Here is a 15,469-nt window from a genome sequence, read left to right on the forward strand (position 1 = left end):
ATTTAACTATTAATTATAAAACACACACATTTTAATTTTCTTTATTTTGTTTACTAATACGATTGTTTTAATAGCAATCTGACACTTGTATATTTTTTACTGTAAACAGCTGATAAACTAGAATGCTTATAACACAAGATATTAAATTGCTGATGATTATAATAAAACAAACAAGAGTTCCCCAAATTTCCCAGCTTTATTGGGGGGAGCGAATGGTTCCTTAAGAGCAGCCAGACAGCCAGCATTCATGTGCAGCTCCATTTGCATGAGCAGAGGGCACATGTGCACACTGTTAAGGCAAATGTAGCATATACATCCCCACTCAGCCACTGGTCGTGTAAGTGGGGATGCACAAACACAAATGCTTGCACCACTTCTGCAGCCCAGTTTGGAACAACTCATAGACTAGTAGTGGACCACGGCCTGGGGGTTGGGGACCCCTCAAATAAACTACTTTTTGGCTATGACTTTCGTCTTCTTAGCTGTTCCTTGTTATTCAATTCAGGCCTCACAACAATTATATAACATTTAGGGGAAAAGATGCAGAGCAGTAAACCAGCAGTGGAGGTCAAGATGGAAAAAATCTCCACGGCCACCATGTATTTGCCCTTTGTGCTTAAATAAGTTGGAACAAAAGACACCCAGACACTGCAGAAGACCAACATGCTGAAGGTGATAAACTTGGCTTCATTGAAACTGTCAGGCAGATTCCTGGCCAAGAAGGCCACCGTGAAGCTGATGGTAGCCAGAAAGCCCAGAAAGCCCAAGGCAATGTAAAACATGGTGATAGAGCCTTCATTGCATTCCAGGATAATTTCTACCATCAGGGAGTGCATGTCAACATTTGGAAAGGGAGGACTGTTACCAACCACACAGTGTAAATCAAAGCTTGAATAAAAGAGCAGGAGAGGACAATGGTGCTGGCCATTTGCTTTCCAGACCATTTTCTCATCCCACCTCCTGGTGTGGTTGCCATGAAGGCAAGGACCACAATGATGGTCTTGGCCAAAACTGAAGAAATGGCTATTGAGAAAATGATGCCAAAGGTTGTTTGTCGAAGGAGACACATAAGCTTTGTGGGCTGTCCAATAAATAGCAAAGTGCAAAGGAAACAAAACAAAAGAGAAATGAGAAGAATGTAGCTGAGGTTCCGGTTGTTGGCTTTGACAATGGGAGTCTCACGGTACTTAACAAAAAGGTGAAGCACAAAAGCTGTGAGGAAAGAAAATGAAAAAGCGCAAACCATGAGGGCAATTCCCAAAGGTTCTTCAAATGAGAGGAAGCTAATGCCTTTCAGAAGGCACAGATTCTGTTCCACATTGGGATACTGATCTTCTGGACATTGAAAGCAGTCTTCCATGTCTGTGAAAGAAAGATGCTTTAGGAAACACAATCTTTGAGTGCAATCTCTTTAACCGAGTTAAATCCTGAAATGGGAGAGGAAGTGCCAGATAAATAGGAGTTACTCTACAGTTTGGATGACACCATCTAAGGGAACTGGGCTTCACTATAGCACCCATGTGCTTCGTTCAACCTTCTTCTCTCCCAATAATAACAGTAAACAATATTTTATTTTTAATTGCATTTCTTTCCTTTGCTATGTAGGAGAATGTGGAAAACAGAATATTTTCATAATTTAATGAATAAATAAACATTCCCACAAATGGTTTATTTGTATTGTTCTGTTTTTATCTATTAGTTGCTGTCCTTCACATTGGATGGTTAGAAAATAAATAGATGCTTATATTAAATGCCTTATATACAAAGCTGAATCTAAAGAACCTACATTCTTTCCTCACTTGACATCCATCAGACTGGACAGGCCATACACTCTTAGAATTGTTGGAAGCTAGAATTTAAAATATTTATGTGGTTTCCATTATTTACAAAAAAATCTATTTACTGTCTATTCTCTCTGTCTATTTGTCTGTCTCTATCTATCTATCATCATTCTCTCTATCTTTCTATCTCTCATTTCATAATTAGAATTTTAAAGAAAAATTCTACATTTGGTTTTCAGTGAAATGTTGATGTGTGTTGTTGTTTGGTAATTGAATTGAATTTTTTTCCAGGCAAGGGATATCGAAGAGGAAATTTTATCAATACAGTTGATAAGGTTTAGAATTGTTTTCTTAAATACATGTTAATTATATAAATATGCTAGAGGTGTATATGTACTGTACCTGAATAATTGCATATAAGAACGCTTACCATTTTGGTTTGAAATCTTCCCTTCAGGACATGAATGGCAATCATAGCAGCAAAATGGTTTCCCCTCAATTTTATTTTTACTATAACCAGAATGGCAATTGCCATTACACAGAGAAATGGGGCGAACCTGTGTGGAAATGGAAGAGCTGATCATATGTTACTATTCAGAAAAATCAATTTGTAATTTTGGGAGTCTAACCTGTTTTCTTTTTGTTTTTTTTGTTTTTTTGCTCAGAGGCAGTGTTTTCACCTGATGACTGCATGGACAAATCTGTGCACTTCTCTTTGTAAAATTTCAGAAGTAGTCTGCCATTGCCTCCTTTTCAGGGTTCAGAGAGAGGGACTAGCCCAAACTCACCCAATTGGCTTTGTGCCTAAATTGGAACTATAGTAGAACTCACAGTCTACTGATTTCAAGCCAGGTACCTTAATTAATATATCAAAATGGGTCTCTTCAGTCATATTTTACATTGATGACACCTTGGCATAAGTTGTAAGTGCAGCTGCAATAATTACAATAATACTGTAAAAAAGTACCCCTTCACTTGTACAGAATTTTTTTTTTCTCATTCCTTTTATGTTTTCAAGTTTCAGAAGATAGTTGAAGAAATCCTGCGTTGAATATCACCTGTTTGAAATTGTTGGGCCATATAATGGTATCTTCAGAGATGGTGAATACTTTTCCAGGGGAACCCACTGTTCCAACTTTTATTCTCTGGAAGGATTGATTGGGAAATGTGACCCAATTTATAAGATCAAATCCAGCTATTAATTCCCCATGTGAACTAAAGGTGAAGGTTTCTCCAACACTATTGTTAAATGAATTGGTTTTCAAATAGTGGTGCAGCTAAATTGGAATGGGAAGAAAAATAGGAAGGAGAAGAGCTCCAGGAATAAAGAGTTTAAAAATAGTTTTTAGAGTTATATTATTGTACATATATAAAATTCAAATATTGTTGACCTATTATGATAGACATTTGTTCTCTTCCTCTTTGGATCTCTCTCTTTAACTTCTGGTGTGCCTTGAGATGTCTAAGTGGTGTAATACAATGCTTTCTATGTCATTAGCTCAATTAAATGGCTCTGAGAAACTGAACCTATTAACAGAGATATAAATAAAGAGATGAAAATACAATGTATTCCTAGGGAAAGATTTATCTTTCTCAAAATAGTGAATTGAATCAACTCAAGGGACAATGCTTATTGATAGATCTAGAATAATGTTAATATGTAAGTCATGGCTGTTGACATAACTTGCCATATACTTCCAGCATGTTGCTGCATCTTTTGTAGGATTGCATTTGTTTTCCCTCTATGATTTTGAACCCATTTAAAGATACACTTAGGACAGAAATAAATATGGTTAGAAGGAAGGAAGGAAGGAAGGAAAGAAAGAAAGAAAGAAAGAAAGAAAGAAAGAAAGAAAGAAAGAAAGAAAGAAAGAGAGAGAGAGAGAGAGAAAGAAAGAAAGAAAGAAAGAAAGAAAGAAAGAAAGAAAGAAAGAAAGAAAGAAAGAAAGAAAGAAAGAAAGAAATAGAAATGTTTGTTTAGTTTGTGTAAGTGAGACTTCAAGTCAGTGGACTCCTGGTGACAAGTCTCTGAAGTTTTGTTGGCAAGATTTTGGAAGTGGCCTGGTTTCCAGGGCTGAGAGAAAGTTTCTGGCCCAAGAGACTGACTTTGTACTGAAGCTAGAGCTAGAATTAATGAAGGATTCACCAAGTCTTAGCTGTAGCCACAAACCCACCATTCCATCTTAAAATCTGGATGTTAAATAGATTTTGCATTAGTCATTGTAATCTATAAGGTTTGTCTAAACTTGAATGAAACTCTTCCTGATTCTCTTAGATGTCTTGTGACCTGTGCTAATATAGATAATTTTTCCATCTAGCCTTCCTATGGGAGTGGGGGATTGGAGGAACTGTTTTATGGAGAAATGATTCCTTTAGTAACGAAGAGGAGGAAGTGTATGCACCAATTGCTGGAGTGCTCCACATTTTTTTCATCTCATTTCTATTTTCTAGTCTTTAAAATTTATATGAAGCTCCTAGAATATATTGCCTACCATGTGGAGAACAATAAAATCAATACCCTAAGGATACTAGGCTTTACATTGTGATATCAACATGGAATGTTATGATTCAGCTGGGCAGTATTGCTAGGGACCAAGAGGAAATGGGCTTTCCTGCATTAGTAAATATAAGAAGTTACCTTCCATGGTTGTTGATTGAAAAGCTCCCTTCTTCCTCTTTGCTGGATTGCTCTGTTGTTCACTGTCCAGGAATGCATAGCATGCAAGGCTTCTGCCACTGCATGAACAGCATTATAGAGGTTATAGCTGTGGCTGGTCATGCTTGTTTCAAAAACAGACCCAGGAAGGGTTTCTAACTTTTCCTCTCCAGTGCAGAGTCCCCCTGACTTTGTTTCTACTTTGGAATGAGAAAAAGAGCATTGGAATGCCTCTTCCCAGAAGTCCCTGAAGAAACCATCTTCTTCTTCTGGTGAAAGCTTTCTCAGTCGAAGGAATTGCTGGAAGCTGAAAATGTCTTTGGTGTGAACTGCAAAGGAGAGAGCCCCATGGATGAAATCCATGTCCCAATTCCGTAGCAGTGGAAGAGATGTGAAATCCATTTGGGCAGTGAAAATCCATACTTTGGCTTTCATTTGTATTTCATGAAATTTGGAGAACTGAAGCATCATTCTTAAAATCATGATACTTTGAATTTCACTTAATACAATTATTACTTTGGCTGTCCTTTGCATAACAATGTTTATGATCTCCAGTCCTTCCCAATGCTATTGAGTTCATTTCTGAGGAAAAACCTACTTGTGGAAATTTTTTTGCAAAATCAAAGCAGATACCTTCCTGGGCAAAAATGGGCAATGTGTTTTCCACAAAACTCTCTCCGGTGTCATCATCTATATATATAACACCAATCCATGTCCACTGGAAATGTAGCAATAGCTGGAGAATCCCATTATACTGATGGTCAAGATTTGGGAATAGCTGATGAAGGAAAATTCCCTGGGATTTGTCATTCATCATTGTAGCTGAACCATAGGCAAACTAAAAAAAAAAATACTATTTATAATTGTGGATGTAGATTCCAGGATAGAATACATTTAAGTTGTATTAGTATTTTGGGATAAACCTATAAGGTTTGGTCTTTAGGATTGCTTTCTTCCACTAGGATCAACCATCATGGCTTACTCTACCAGGAAAAAAATGTTTCTCCTCCACTATTCTGATCTCAGACAGGAGAAGTAATCTCCTCATGATAATCCCTGCTCTATGGAAGAGTCTTCCTCTGCTTCCTCTTTTCTCCACTTTTGTCATACTTTGAGGACAAGTCACGATGAAGTTTTCATTAACTGAGAAAATGCCATCATTTATTTCTTATAATTTGTTAGTTAGTGTTTTTAATATTGCTTGTATTTATATGGTTTCCTCTTTATAATGAAAGCTTATGAGCTTTTTACATCTTTCAAAATGTATAATTATAGTGGTATAAATATATTAATCTGTAAGTGAATTACAGATTCACAATATAGAATAATAAAATTAGATAATAATAAAATTAGAAGGGATGTTGTGAGTCTTTTAATCCAGCCCCCTACTCAAGCAGGAGATCCTATACCATTTCATACAAAAGGCTTCCTAACCTTTTATTAAAAACCACAACTTCTAAAAGCAAGGCATTCCACTTGTTTACTGTTGTAATGATCAGGAATTTTTTTCCTTAATTCTAGGTGGCTTCTCTCCTTGATTAATTTCCAACCATTGCTTCTTGTCTTGCCTTCTAGTTAACAAAAATAGCTTGACCCCCTCTTCTTTGTGACACCCCTAAAATATTGGAACCAGTAGTGTTATTCAATTTCTTTTTACTACCTGTTCTGTGGGCCTGGCTTGGTGGACCTGGCAGGGAAAGGATACTGCAAAATCTTCATTCCTTCCCCACTTCTAGGGAAGGATACTGCAAACTCTCCATTCCCACCCTACTCCAGGGAAAGATTACTGCAGAATCCCCATTCCCTCCCCACCCCACTAACCTGCTTTCCAGATTCGCTTTCCTGTGCAGGGGAACAAAAGAAGATGCAGCTAATCAGCTGGGCTTTGATCAGCTGGGGCTCAGGAAGCAGTGAATAGATGGGGGAGGGGCCAACCAGTTCTCTGAACTACTCAAAATTTCTGCTACCAGTTCAGGAGAACCAGTCAGAACTGGCTGAATACCATCCTTGATTGGAACACTTTTTCATTCACTGAATCAAACTGTAATAAAGCTTAAAAGTTTTTACTTCAGAAGACATCTCTGTCTCTTCTTCTACTAAAAAAAGACATTTATTTTCTAAATAATGGCAAAAGCATATTCAAAATTGAAAACAAACCAAAACCACTCTTTTCAATTGTTCTTTCAATGAGGCCAATTCACCTGTGGAATTTTATAGACGCATAGAATGCTTGCCATGAAAAGACAGACATTACTATTAGGACCACCAATAACAGTCACTATATTGGTCTGGATATCACACTTATAGTTTGGGATAAATCTTCCCCATGTAGAAAGAAGTTCCACTGAGGCCCGATAAGTCCACCTAGCATGAAAATTGCTGTTCAACACATGGAATCCCAAAGAGACATTAGGCAAGATTCTTGGATTTTTGTTAATTGTTTCAATTGCAAATTGCAACACCAGAATATGTTGGTAGCTGTGAGTTAATACGCTGTAATAAAAATGAAAAAAAATATACCCAGGGACCACATTTTAAGAAATGAATAAAATACATGAATTGCTTTTAGCTAGGTTGCATTTCCATGCCGCAAGGGTGAATAGAAAAGAAAACTTCTAAATATTTGAATATCAATATCAAAATATCAATATTTTGTGAAAGAATTCTTGGTCACCACAGAGAATCCAAATCAATTTTAAACATTTGTAGTTCTATGGATGTTACTTTTCAAACATCTTCAAAGATCACTATTGAAGTTGTTTGTGTAATGGGTACATACATTTTTCTAGAACTTTATTGTGATCAGTCACATGTGCCAAAAGGATGTAAGGCAAAATATTTTTTCCACAGTTACTAATATAAAAGCATTATCTTTCTTGTGGAAATAAATCAGTATGGTAAGAAATATGGCAAATTGAACAGATTATATTGGATAGGTAATTTTCCAGCCTAAAGGTATCTTTTTATTATCCTACCAACACCTAGACCATGAGGAAATACACCTATTGCTGAATTGTGGCTTTATCTCTAACTCCTTGGCTTTGAGAGTCTGAGCTCAAAAGCTGTCTTGACAGAGATAATTCTGTGTTATGGTTTTCCAAAAGGACAAAATATTGACTAGAAAGGACTTGGACAAGAATCACTGGAAATATAAAGCTTTAAATGGGGGGAAATTTAGTACAATTTTTCATGAAGCATTTCTATAGAGAACTGTCTCAAGATAATTTATTTGCAGCATTTCATATAAGCACTTTTAAAAATCAACATTTATATAATACCAAAGAAGTGAATACCAGCACAATATATAGGAAAATTACACCAATCCAAATTAAATTAGACAATGTATGCATAATTAAACCAAGAAATGATTAGCTGGACTTGGTTTATAGTACATTTTTAACTGTTTATATTATCAATACAGTTGACCCTCTGGATTGCTGCTAGATTTATTCTAGATATAATTTTGGTGATCAAATTTCAGAAGATGTCCTCTCCCTATAATCCAAAGGTTTAAAAATGAATATTGGAGAAAACAGAATCTCATAAGAATTCAGAACAATTAATACCAGTGCTAGATAGTCTGACTCACTAAGGATATAATGTGCTTTCAAACCAAAGAAAAATCTTACGTGATGAAATTAAGTACTTCAGAAGAAGGATTTTCTTCAAAGTTTAATAGATTGGAAAATATTTAACTCTCACTCTAGTCAGTAGAATCTCTTCTCAACAATACATGAAGCCTAAGACACATGCTCCATTGTTGTTGCTCAATACAATATTTCCATGACACAACAGCTATATAAAATAAGACATGGTTAACGTATGTGGTCATCACAAATAGCCTATATATATATATTGATGCCTTCATGAAAATCTCCATTTTGATTTAATAAACATAATGACCGTGGAAAGGAAAAATGAAGAGTTTCTTAGAAAGACAGTATTGCAAATATGTCACCTAAGAATTCAGAGAAATCAATAGCAGTGTTAGTTAGGCTGGCTTGCTGAGGGTATAATGTGCTTCCAAACCAATTGAAAATATGGTCTACCTTACTTTTTGAAATCATATACTCCAGAAGAAGGATCTTCTTTAAAGTTTAATAGATTGGAAAATACATAAATCTGAGAAAGAATGCCACCAACGGTAAAGTCACCAGGATAATAGTATTTGTGAAGAATAGAAAGAGGATGGCTCATGGGACATTTCACAGAAGACCTGATCTGAACAATTTGAAATGTCAATGTTACTACAACCAATGCCACAACCACCATCATCTTGCATTTACATCATCCACCTAGATTCCAAAATATGTATATTTCCTTTGATATTTAAATCAGACACACTGATTTCAGTTAACTTATTTTTGAAGACTTCTCTGAACAATTGTGAAATAGACAGATGAAATGTGTCTGTCTCGATACCTATTAACATTGTTGATCTGTGGTGTAGAATAAATTATGGTTGCTTTGATAATTACAGAGGAAATAATCACCTATGGAAACTGACTTCCTTGCAACATCACTGGTGAAAACATTGTCCACTATACTTTTGCAATGAAATAACAGTAATAGCTTTCATCAAGAGGATGATATCCAAAAATCCTTTGTCAAAGAGGCATTCCATATTCTGGGTTATCCTGTTACTTGCAACATGTATCAAACAGATAGTGATAATATTTATTATACTAAATGACTTTAGTGCAAGATATTTCCAAAATGCCAATAGTATATATACTTGAGGTCAATATCTGTTCTTGAGATCAAGAAAAGTGTCCTTTGTTTTGGCTTAGGATGAAGGTATTTCTTCTATATATTTATTTTGTTTTATCCAAAAGAATAAAATGGAAAATGGAAAAAAAAATACATCCAACAACAACAACAACATTTGGGCTGTGAAAATATCTACATACCGCTCACATCCTGGACATAAACTGTTTCAGTGACTTCCTTCTAGTTGATGCTGTATAGGGCAGGGGTGTCAAACCAGTAGCTCGCAGACCAGATGCATCATGTGCAGGCAATGCCCATTAAACCAGCTTTTGAATGGGGAGAATGCTGCAAAACACACATGACAGTAACATGATGTGGCAAGTTTGACACCCATGCTATATGACATTGCATGCCAGTATAACTAGACACATGCCATCAATCTAATAAAAACAAATTTCCACAACATATCCAAACTACTTAGTAGAGCTGTATTACTATTATGGTTCTCATTTTTTCTATTACCTATTACCTTATCCTCTTATGACTATAACTTTGTTTTTTTTATATTTTACCTTTTATATTAATTGTTTTATTTTGTATCCTAGAATGATTTATGTTGATTGATTATTTAGTGTCCTGATCATGATTTATTCTTGTATGTACACTTTATGTTTTATATAATCCTACCAGCAGACAAAGGCAATGCGACAGTGGTTATGAACACATCTGACTACCAAACCAAGTTAACCAACCTACTCCAAGACCCCGCATACAAACCCCTAAAGACAGACCCCACCACCTACCTAGAAAAAACTACCAAATCCAAAATAAAAACCTCCCCCATCAGTGAAGAAATCCAGCAAAGAATCATACCCAGAGAAAAATCATCCAGATGCCCCAAGCTTTATGGTCTCCCCAAGATACACAAAGAAGGAACCTCACTCAGACCAATAGTCAGCTCCATAGGCTCACCTCTACAAAACCTGGCCAAATTTCTCGCCAAACAACTACAACCCTATGCAGAATCCATCAACTCACATGTAAGAAACTCATTCCAGTTCATCGAAATCATAAAGAAACAAAACTTACAACCCAGCGACCTACTAGTAAGCTTCGATGTCATATCCCTCTTCACCCAAATACCAATAAAAGAAGCCTTGACAGCCATCCAAAATAAATACAACCCCCAAGCACATCCTAGATCTGACCAACCACTGCCTATCCAATACATACTTCACCTACAATGGACAAAAATACAAACAAATAGAAGGAGCACCCATGGGATCACCCTCTCACCTGTCATCGCAAACCTCTACATGGAACACTTTGAAACACAAGCTCTAGAAAAATATGACCACAAACCCAAACTCTGGCTCAGATACGTAGATGACACCTTCATAATCTGGCCACATGGGAAAGAAAAACTAAACAAGTTCCTCACACACCTCAACAGCCTACACCCCAAGATACAATTCACCATGGAAACAGAAACCAACAATCAACTTCCTTCCTAGATGTCTTGGTATACAAAAGATCCAATGGCTCCCTAGGACACACCATCTACCAAAAGAAAACACATACAAACCGCTATCTACATGCACTCTCACACCACCACCCAGCACAGATCAATTCCGTAGCCAAAACACTCATCTCCAGAACAAAATGCTTAGCCGATGAACAACACCAAAAGCCGAACTACACACCCTCACCAACGTACTTACAGCCAATGGATTCCAAAGACACAAGATTACCCACCTAATCCAAAAAGAAACCCCAACCAAAATCCAAGACAGAGAACAAGAAAACGGCAAAGCCCTCCTCCCATATATAAAAGGCACTACAGACAGAATCAGCAAGATCCTCCAAAAACACAATATTAAAACAGCATTCTGCACAAACAGAAAAATATCCACCATCCTAAGAAACCCCAAAGACAGAGTCGAATTAGAAAACCAAGGAGTATACGAAATCCCTGCACTGCCTGCCCTGCCACATACATTGGACAGACTAACAGAAGAATTAGTGCACGCATTGAAGAACATAAGAACTCAATCAAAAAGAAGAAACGACCTCTTCCCTGGTCCAACACCTCAAAGCCACAGGACATAAAATTAACTTTAAAAATACCAGAACTATTGCCAAAACCGAACACTTCAACAGCAGAATAATCAGAGAAGCCATAGAAATAGAAAAACGCCCACACAGCATGAACAAACGAGATGACACCTCCCGCCTCCCAGCCATTTGGAAACCCGCCCTCATGAACAGACGAATACCTGCAACCTCACCACTGCCCACTCCAAACCCCTCCGAGCCATACATGAAGCAAGCCGACACCAACTATGGAGATGCAGCGCGACCTCGAACTCGAAGCCGGGCAGCAAGAAATCCAGCCAATCAGAACACGGCCAACCCCCAACCAATCAAAACACAGCCAGGCCCCCACCAATGAGAAGACACCCCCACCCAATCAGAACACAGCCAAGCCCCCACCCATTCAAATCCCACCCCCACTGACAGTTAGAAAGAAAAAAGCAGCTGCAACCTCACATCACTCTGAAAAGCAAGAGCCAAAGACAGAGGCCTGATGATGATGAATGAGACTTCATCGAAACGTTGCCTAGACACTTTGAATCTTACGCGGGAGAAAACCCGAACAACCAAAGATCCACATACAAATACCCGAGAACCTCAGAAAACAAATATTACACCTCTACGGGAGGAAACCCACCATCTGATCAGGACTTATGAAAAACTTGAAGTCCAAAGAGCTTCCATTTTATGTGACCTTGCATTCCTATGCAACTGCCGAGATCAAAATTTAATTCCCACAAGCTTCCAACTGAAATTCCACACCAACACAGCAGCCACCAAACGCATCCTAAAAAGAACAGAATTGGCCCTAATCAGAAATGAACTTCACACAAAAAGGTTTCTCCTAGACCAAATCAACAAAGATCTCCTCACACTCCACCTGAAACTCAGCAACAAGATTCACCCCTACTTTGGGACAAATCCAAACAACTTGCTGTCTGGAGAGCCGAAACACAGACCTCCTCAAGACAAACACACACACCAACAAACTCAAGAAACTACAACAACGCCAGAAACCAACTCCTCCCCCCACAGCCACACATGAAACAAACAGTGCACAACATCTCAGACAAGATCCTCACTGAAGCTGAAACCAAGGTCCTTTCAAAAGGATTCAACTTTGCTGTCGCCCCAAACACATCCCCACAGAAACCATCATATGTGGAGTTGAAACCAGCCTGACCAAAACCAACCCTGATGATGCTAACAAAATCAGACTTGAAATCACCAACATCCTCTGCACTAGCAAACCACCCAAAAGCAACTTATCCAAAGAAGAACAAACTGCACTACTTAACCTGAAAGAAGACACCAGCATAATAATCCTACCAGCAGACAAAGGCAATGCGACAGTGGTTATGAACACATCTGACTACCAAACCAAGTTAACCAACCTACTCCAAGACCCCGCATACAAACCCCTAAAGACAGACCCCACCACCTACCTAGAAAAAACTACCAAATCCAAAATAAAAACCTCCCCATCAGTGAAGAAATCCAGCAAAGAATCATACCCAGAGAAAAATCATCCAGATGCCCCAAGCTTTATGGTCTCCCAAGATACACAAAGAAGGAACCCCACTCAGACCAATAGTCAGCTCCATAGGCTCACCTCTACAAAACCTGGCCAAATTTCTCGCCAAACAACTACAACCCTATGCAGAATCCATCAACTCACATGTAAGAAACTCATTCCAGTTCATCGAAATCATAAAGAAACAAAACTTACAACCCAGCGACCTACTAGTAAGCTTCGATGTCATATCCTCTTCACCCAAATACCAATAAAAGAAGCCTTGACAGCCATCCAAAACAAATACAACCCCCAAGCACATCCTAGATCTGACCAACCACTGCCTATCCAATACATACTTCACCTACAATGGACAAAAATACAAACAAATAGAAGGAGCACCCATGGGATCACCCCTCTCACCTGTCATCGCAAACCTCTACATGGAACACTTTGAAACACAAGCTCTAGAAAAATACGACCACAAACCCAAACTCTGGCTCAGATACGTAGATGACACCTTCATAATCTGGCCACATGGGAAAGAAAAACTAAACAAGTTCCTCACACACCTCAACAGCCTACACCCCAAGATACAATTCACCATGGAAACAGAAACCAACAATCAACTTCCCTTCCTAGATGTCTTGGTATACAAAAGATCCAATGGCTCCCTAGGACACACCATCTACCAAAAGAAAACACATACAAACCGCTATCTACATGCACTCTCACACCACCACCCAGCACAGATCAATTCCGTAGCCAAAACACTCATCTCCAGAACAAAATGCTTAGCCGATGAACAACACCAAAAAGCCGAACTACACACCCTCACCAACGTACTTACAGCCAATGGATTCCAAAGACACAAGATTACCCACCTAATCCAAAAAGAAACCCCAACCAAAATCCAAGACAGAGAACAAGAAAACGGCAAAGCCCTCCTCCCATATATAAAAGGCACTACAGACAGAATCAGCAAGATCCTCCAAAAACACAATATTAAAACAGCATTCTGCACAAACAGAAAAATATCCACCATCCTAAGAAACCCCAAAGACAGAGTCGAATTAGAAAACCAAGGAGTATACGAAATCCCCTGCACTGCCTGCCCTGCCACATACATTGGACAGACTAACAGAAGAATTAGTGCACGCATTGAAGAACATAAGAACTCAATCAAAAAAGAAGAAACGACCTCTTCCCTGGTCCAACACCTCAAAGCCACAGGACATAAAATTAACTTTAAAATACCAGAACTATTGCCAAAACCGAACACTTCAACAGCAGAATAATCAGAGAAGCCATAGAAATAGAAAAACGCCCACACAGCATGAACAAACGAGATGACACCTCCCGCCTCCCAGCCATTTGGAAACCCGCCCTCATGAACAGACGAATACCTGCAACCTCACCACTGCCCACTCCAAACCCCTCCGAGCCATACATGAAGCAAGCCGACACCAACTATGGAGATGCAGCGCGACCTCGAACTCGAAGCCGGGCAGCAAGAAATCCAGCCAATCAGAACACGGCCAACCCCCAACCAATCAAAACACAGCCAGGCCCCCACCAATGAGAAGACACCCCACCCAATCAGAACACAGCCAAGCCCCCACCCATTCAAATCCCACCCCCACTGACAGTTAGAAAGAAAAAGCAGCTGCAACCTCACATCACTCTGAAAAGCAAGAGCCAAAGACAGAGGCCTGATGATGATGAATGAGACTTCATCGAAACGTTGCCTAGACACTTTGAATCTTACGGGAGAAAACCCGAACAACCAAAGATCCACATACAAATACCCCGAGAACCTCAGAAAACAAATATTACACCTCTACGGGAGGAAACCCACCATCTGATCAGGACTTATGAAAAACTTGAAGTCCAAAGAGCTTCCATTTTATGTGACCTTGCATTCCTATGCAACTGCCGAGATCAAAATTTAATTCCCACAAGCTTCCAACTGAAATTCCACACCAACACAGCAGCCACCAAACGCATCCTAAAAAGAACAGAATTGGCCCTAATCAGAAATGAACTTCACACAAAAAGGTTTCTCCTAGACCAAATCAACAAAGATCTCCTCACACTCCACCTGAAACTCAGCAACAAGATTCACCCCTACTTTGGGACAAATCCAAACAACTTGCTGTCTGGAGAGCCGAAACACAGACCTCCCTCAAGACAAACACACACACCAACAAACTCAAGAAACTACAACAACGCCAGAAACCAACTCCTCCCCCCACAGCCACACATGAAACAAACAGTGCACAACATCTCAGACAAGATCCTCACTGAAGCTGAAACCAAGGTCCTTTCAAAAGGATTCAACTTTGCTGTCGCCCCCAAACACATCCCCACAGAAACCATCATATGTGGAGTTGAAACCAGCCTGACCAAAACCAACCCTGATGATGCTAACAAAATCAGACTTGAAATCACCAACATCCTCTGCACTAGCAAACCACCCAAAAGCAACTTATCCAAAGAAGAACAAACTGCACTACTTAACCTGAAAGAAGACACCAGCATAATAATCCTACCAGCAGACAAAGGCAACGCGACAGTGGTTATGAACACATCTGACTACCAAACCAAGTTAACCAACCTACTCCAAGACCCCCATACAAACCCCTAAAGACAGACCCCACCACCTACCTAGAAAAAACTACCAAATCCAAAATAAAAACCTCCCCATCAGTGAAG

At 38.9% G+C, this 15,469-nt stretch overlaps 1 pseudogene; it reads right to left on the reverse strand.

Moving 5' to 3' along the window:
* Window positions 1–461: 461 nt before the first annotated feature.
* Window positions 462–8,712, reverse strand: LOC113453530 (vomeronasal type-2 receptor 26-like; annotated as a pseudogene).
* Between the last annotated feature and the right edge of the window lie 6,757 nt (window positions 8,713–15,469).

Source organism: Pseudonaja textilis, chromosome Z (genome assembly GCF_049901715.1).
Source record: "Pseudonaja textilis isolate UNSWEBS1 chromosome Z, rPseTex1.2, whole genome shotgun sequence".
NCBI lineage: Eukaryota > Metazoa > Chordata > Lepidosauria > Squamata > Elapidae > Pseudonaja > Pseudonaja textilis.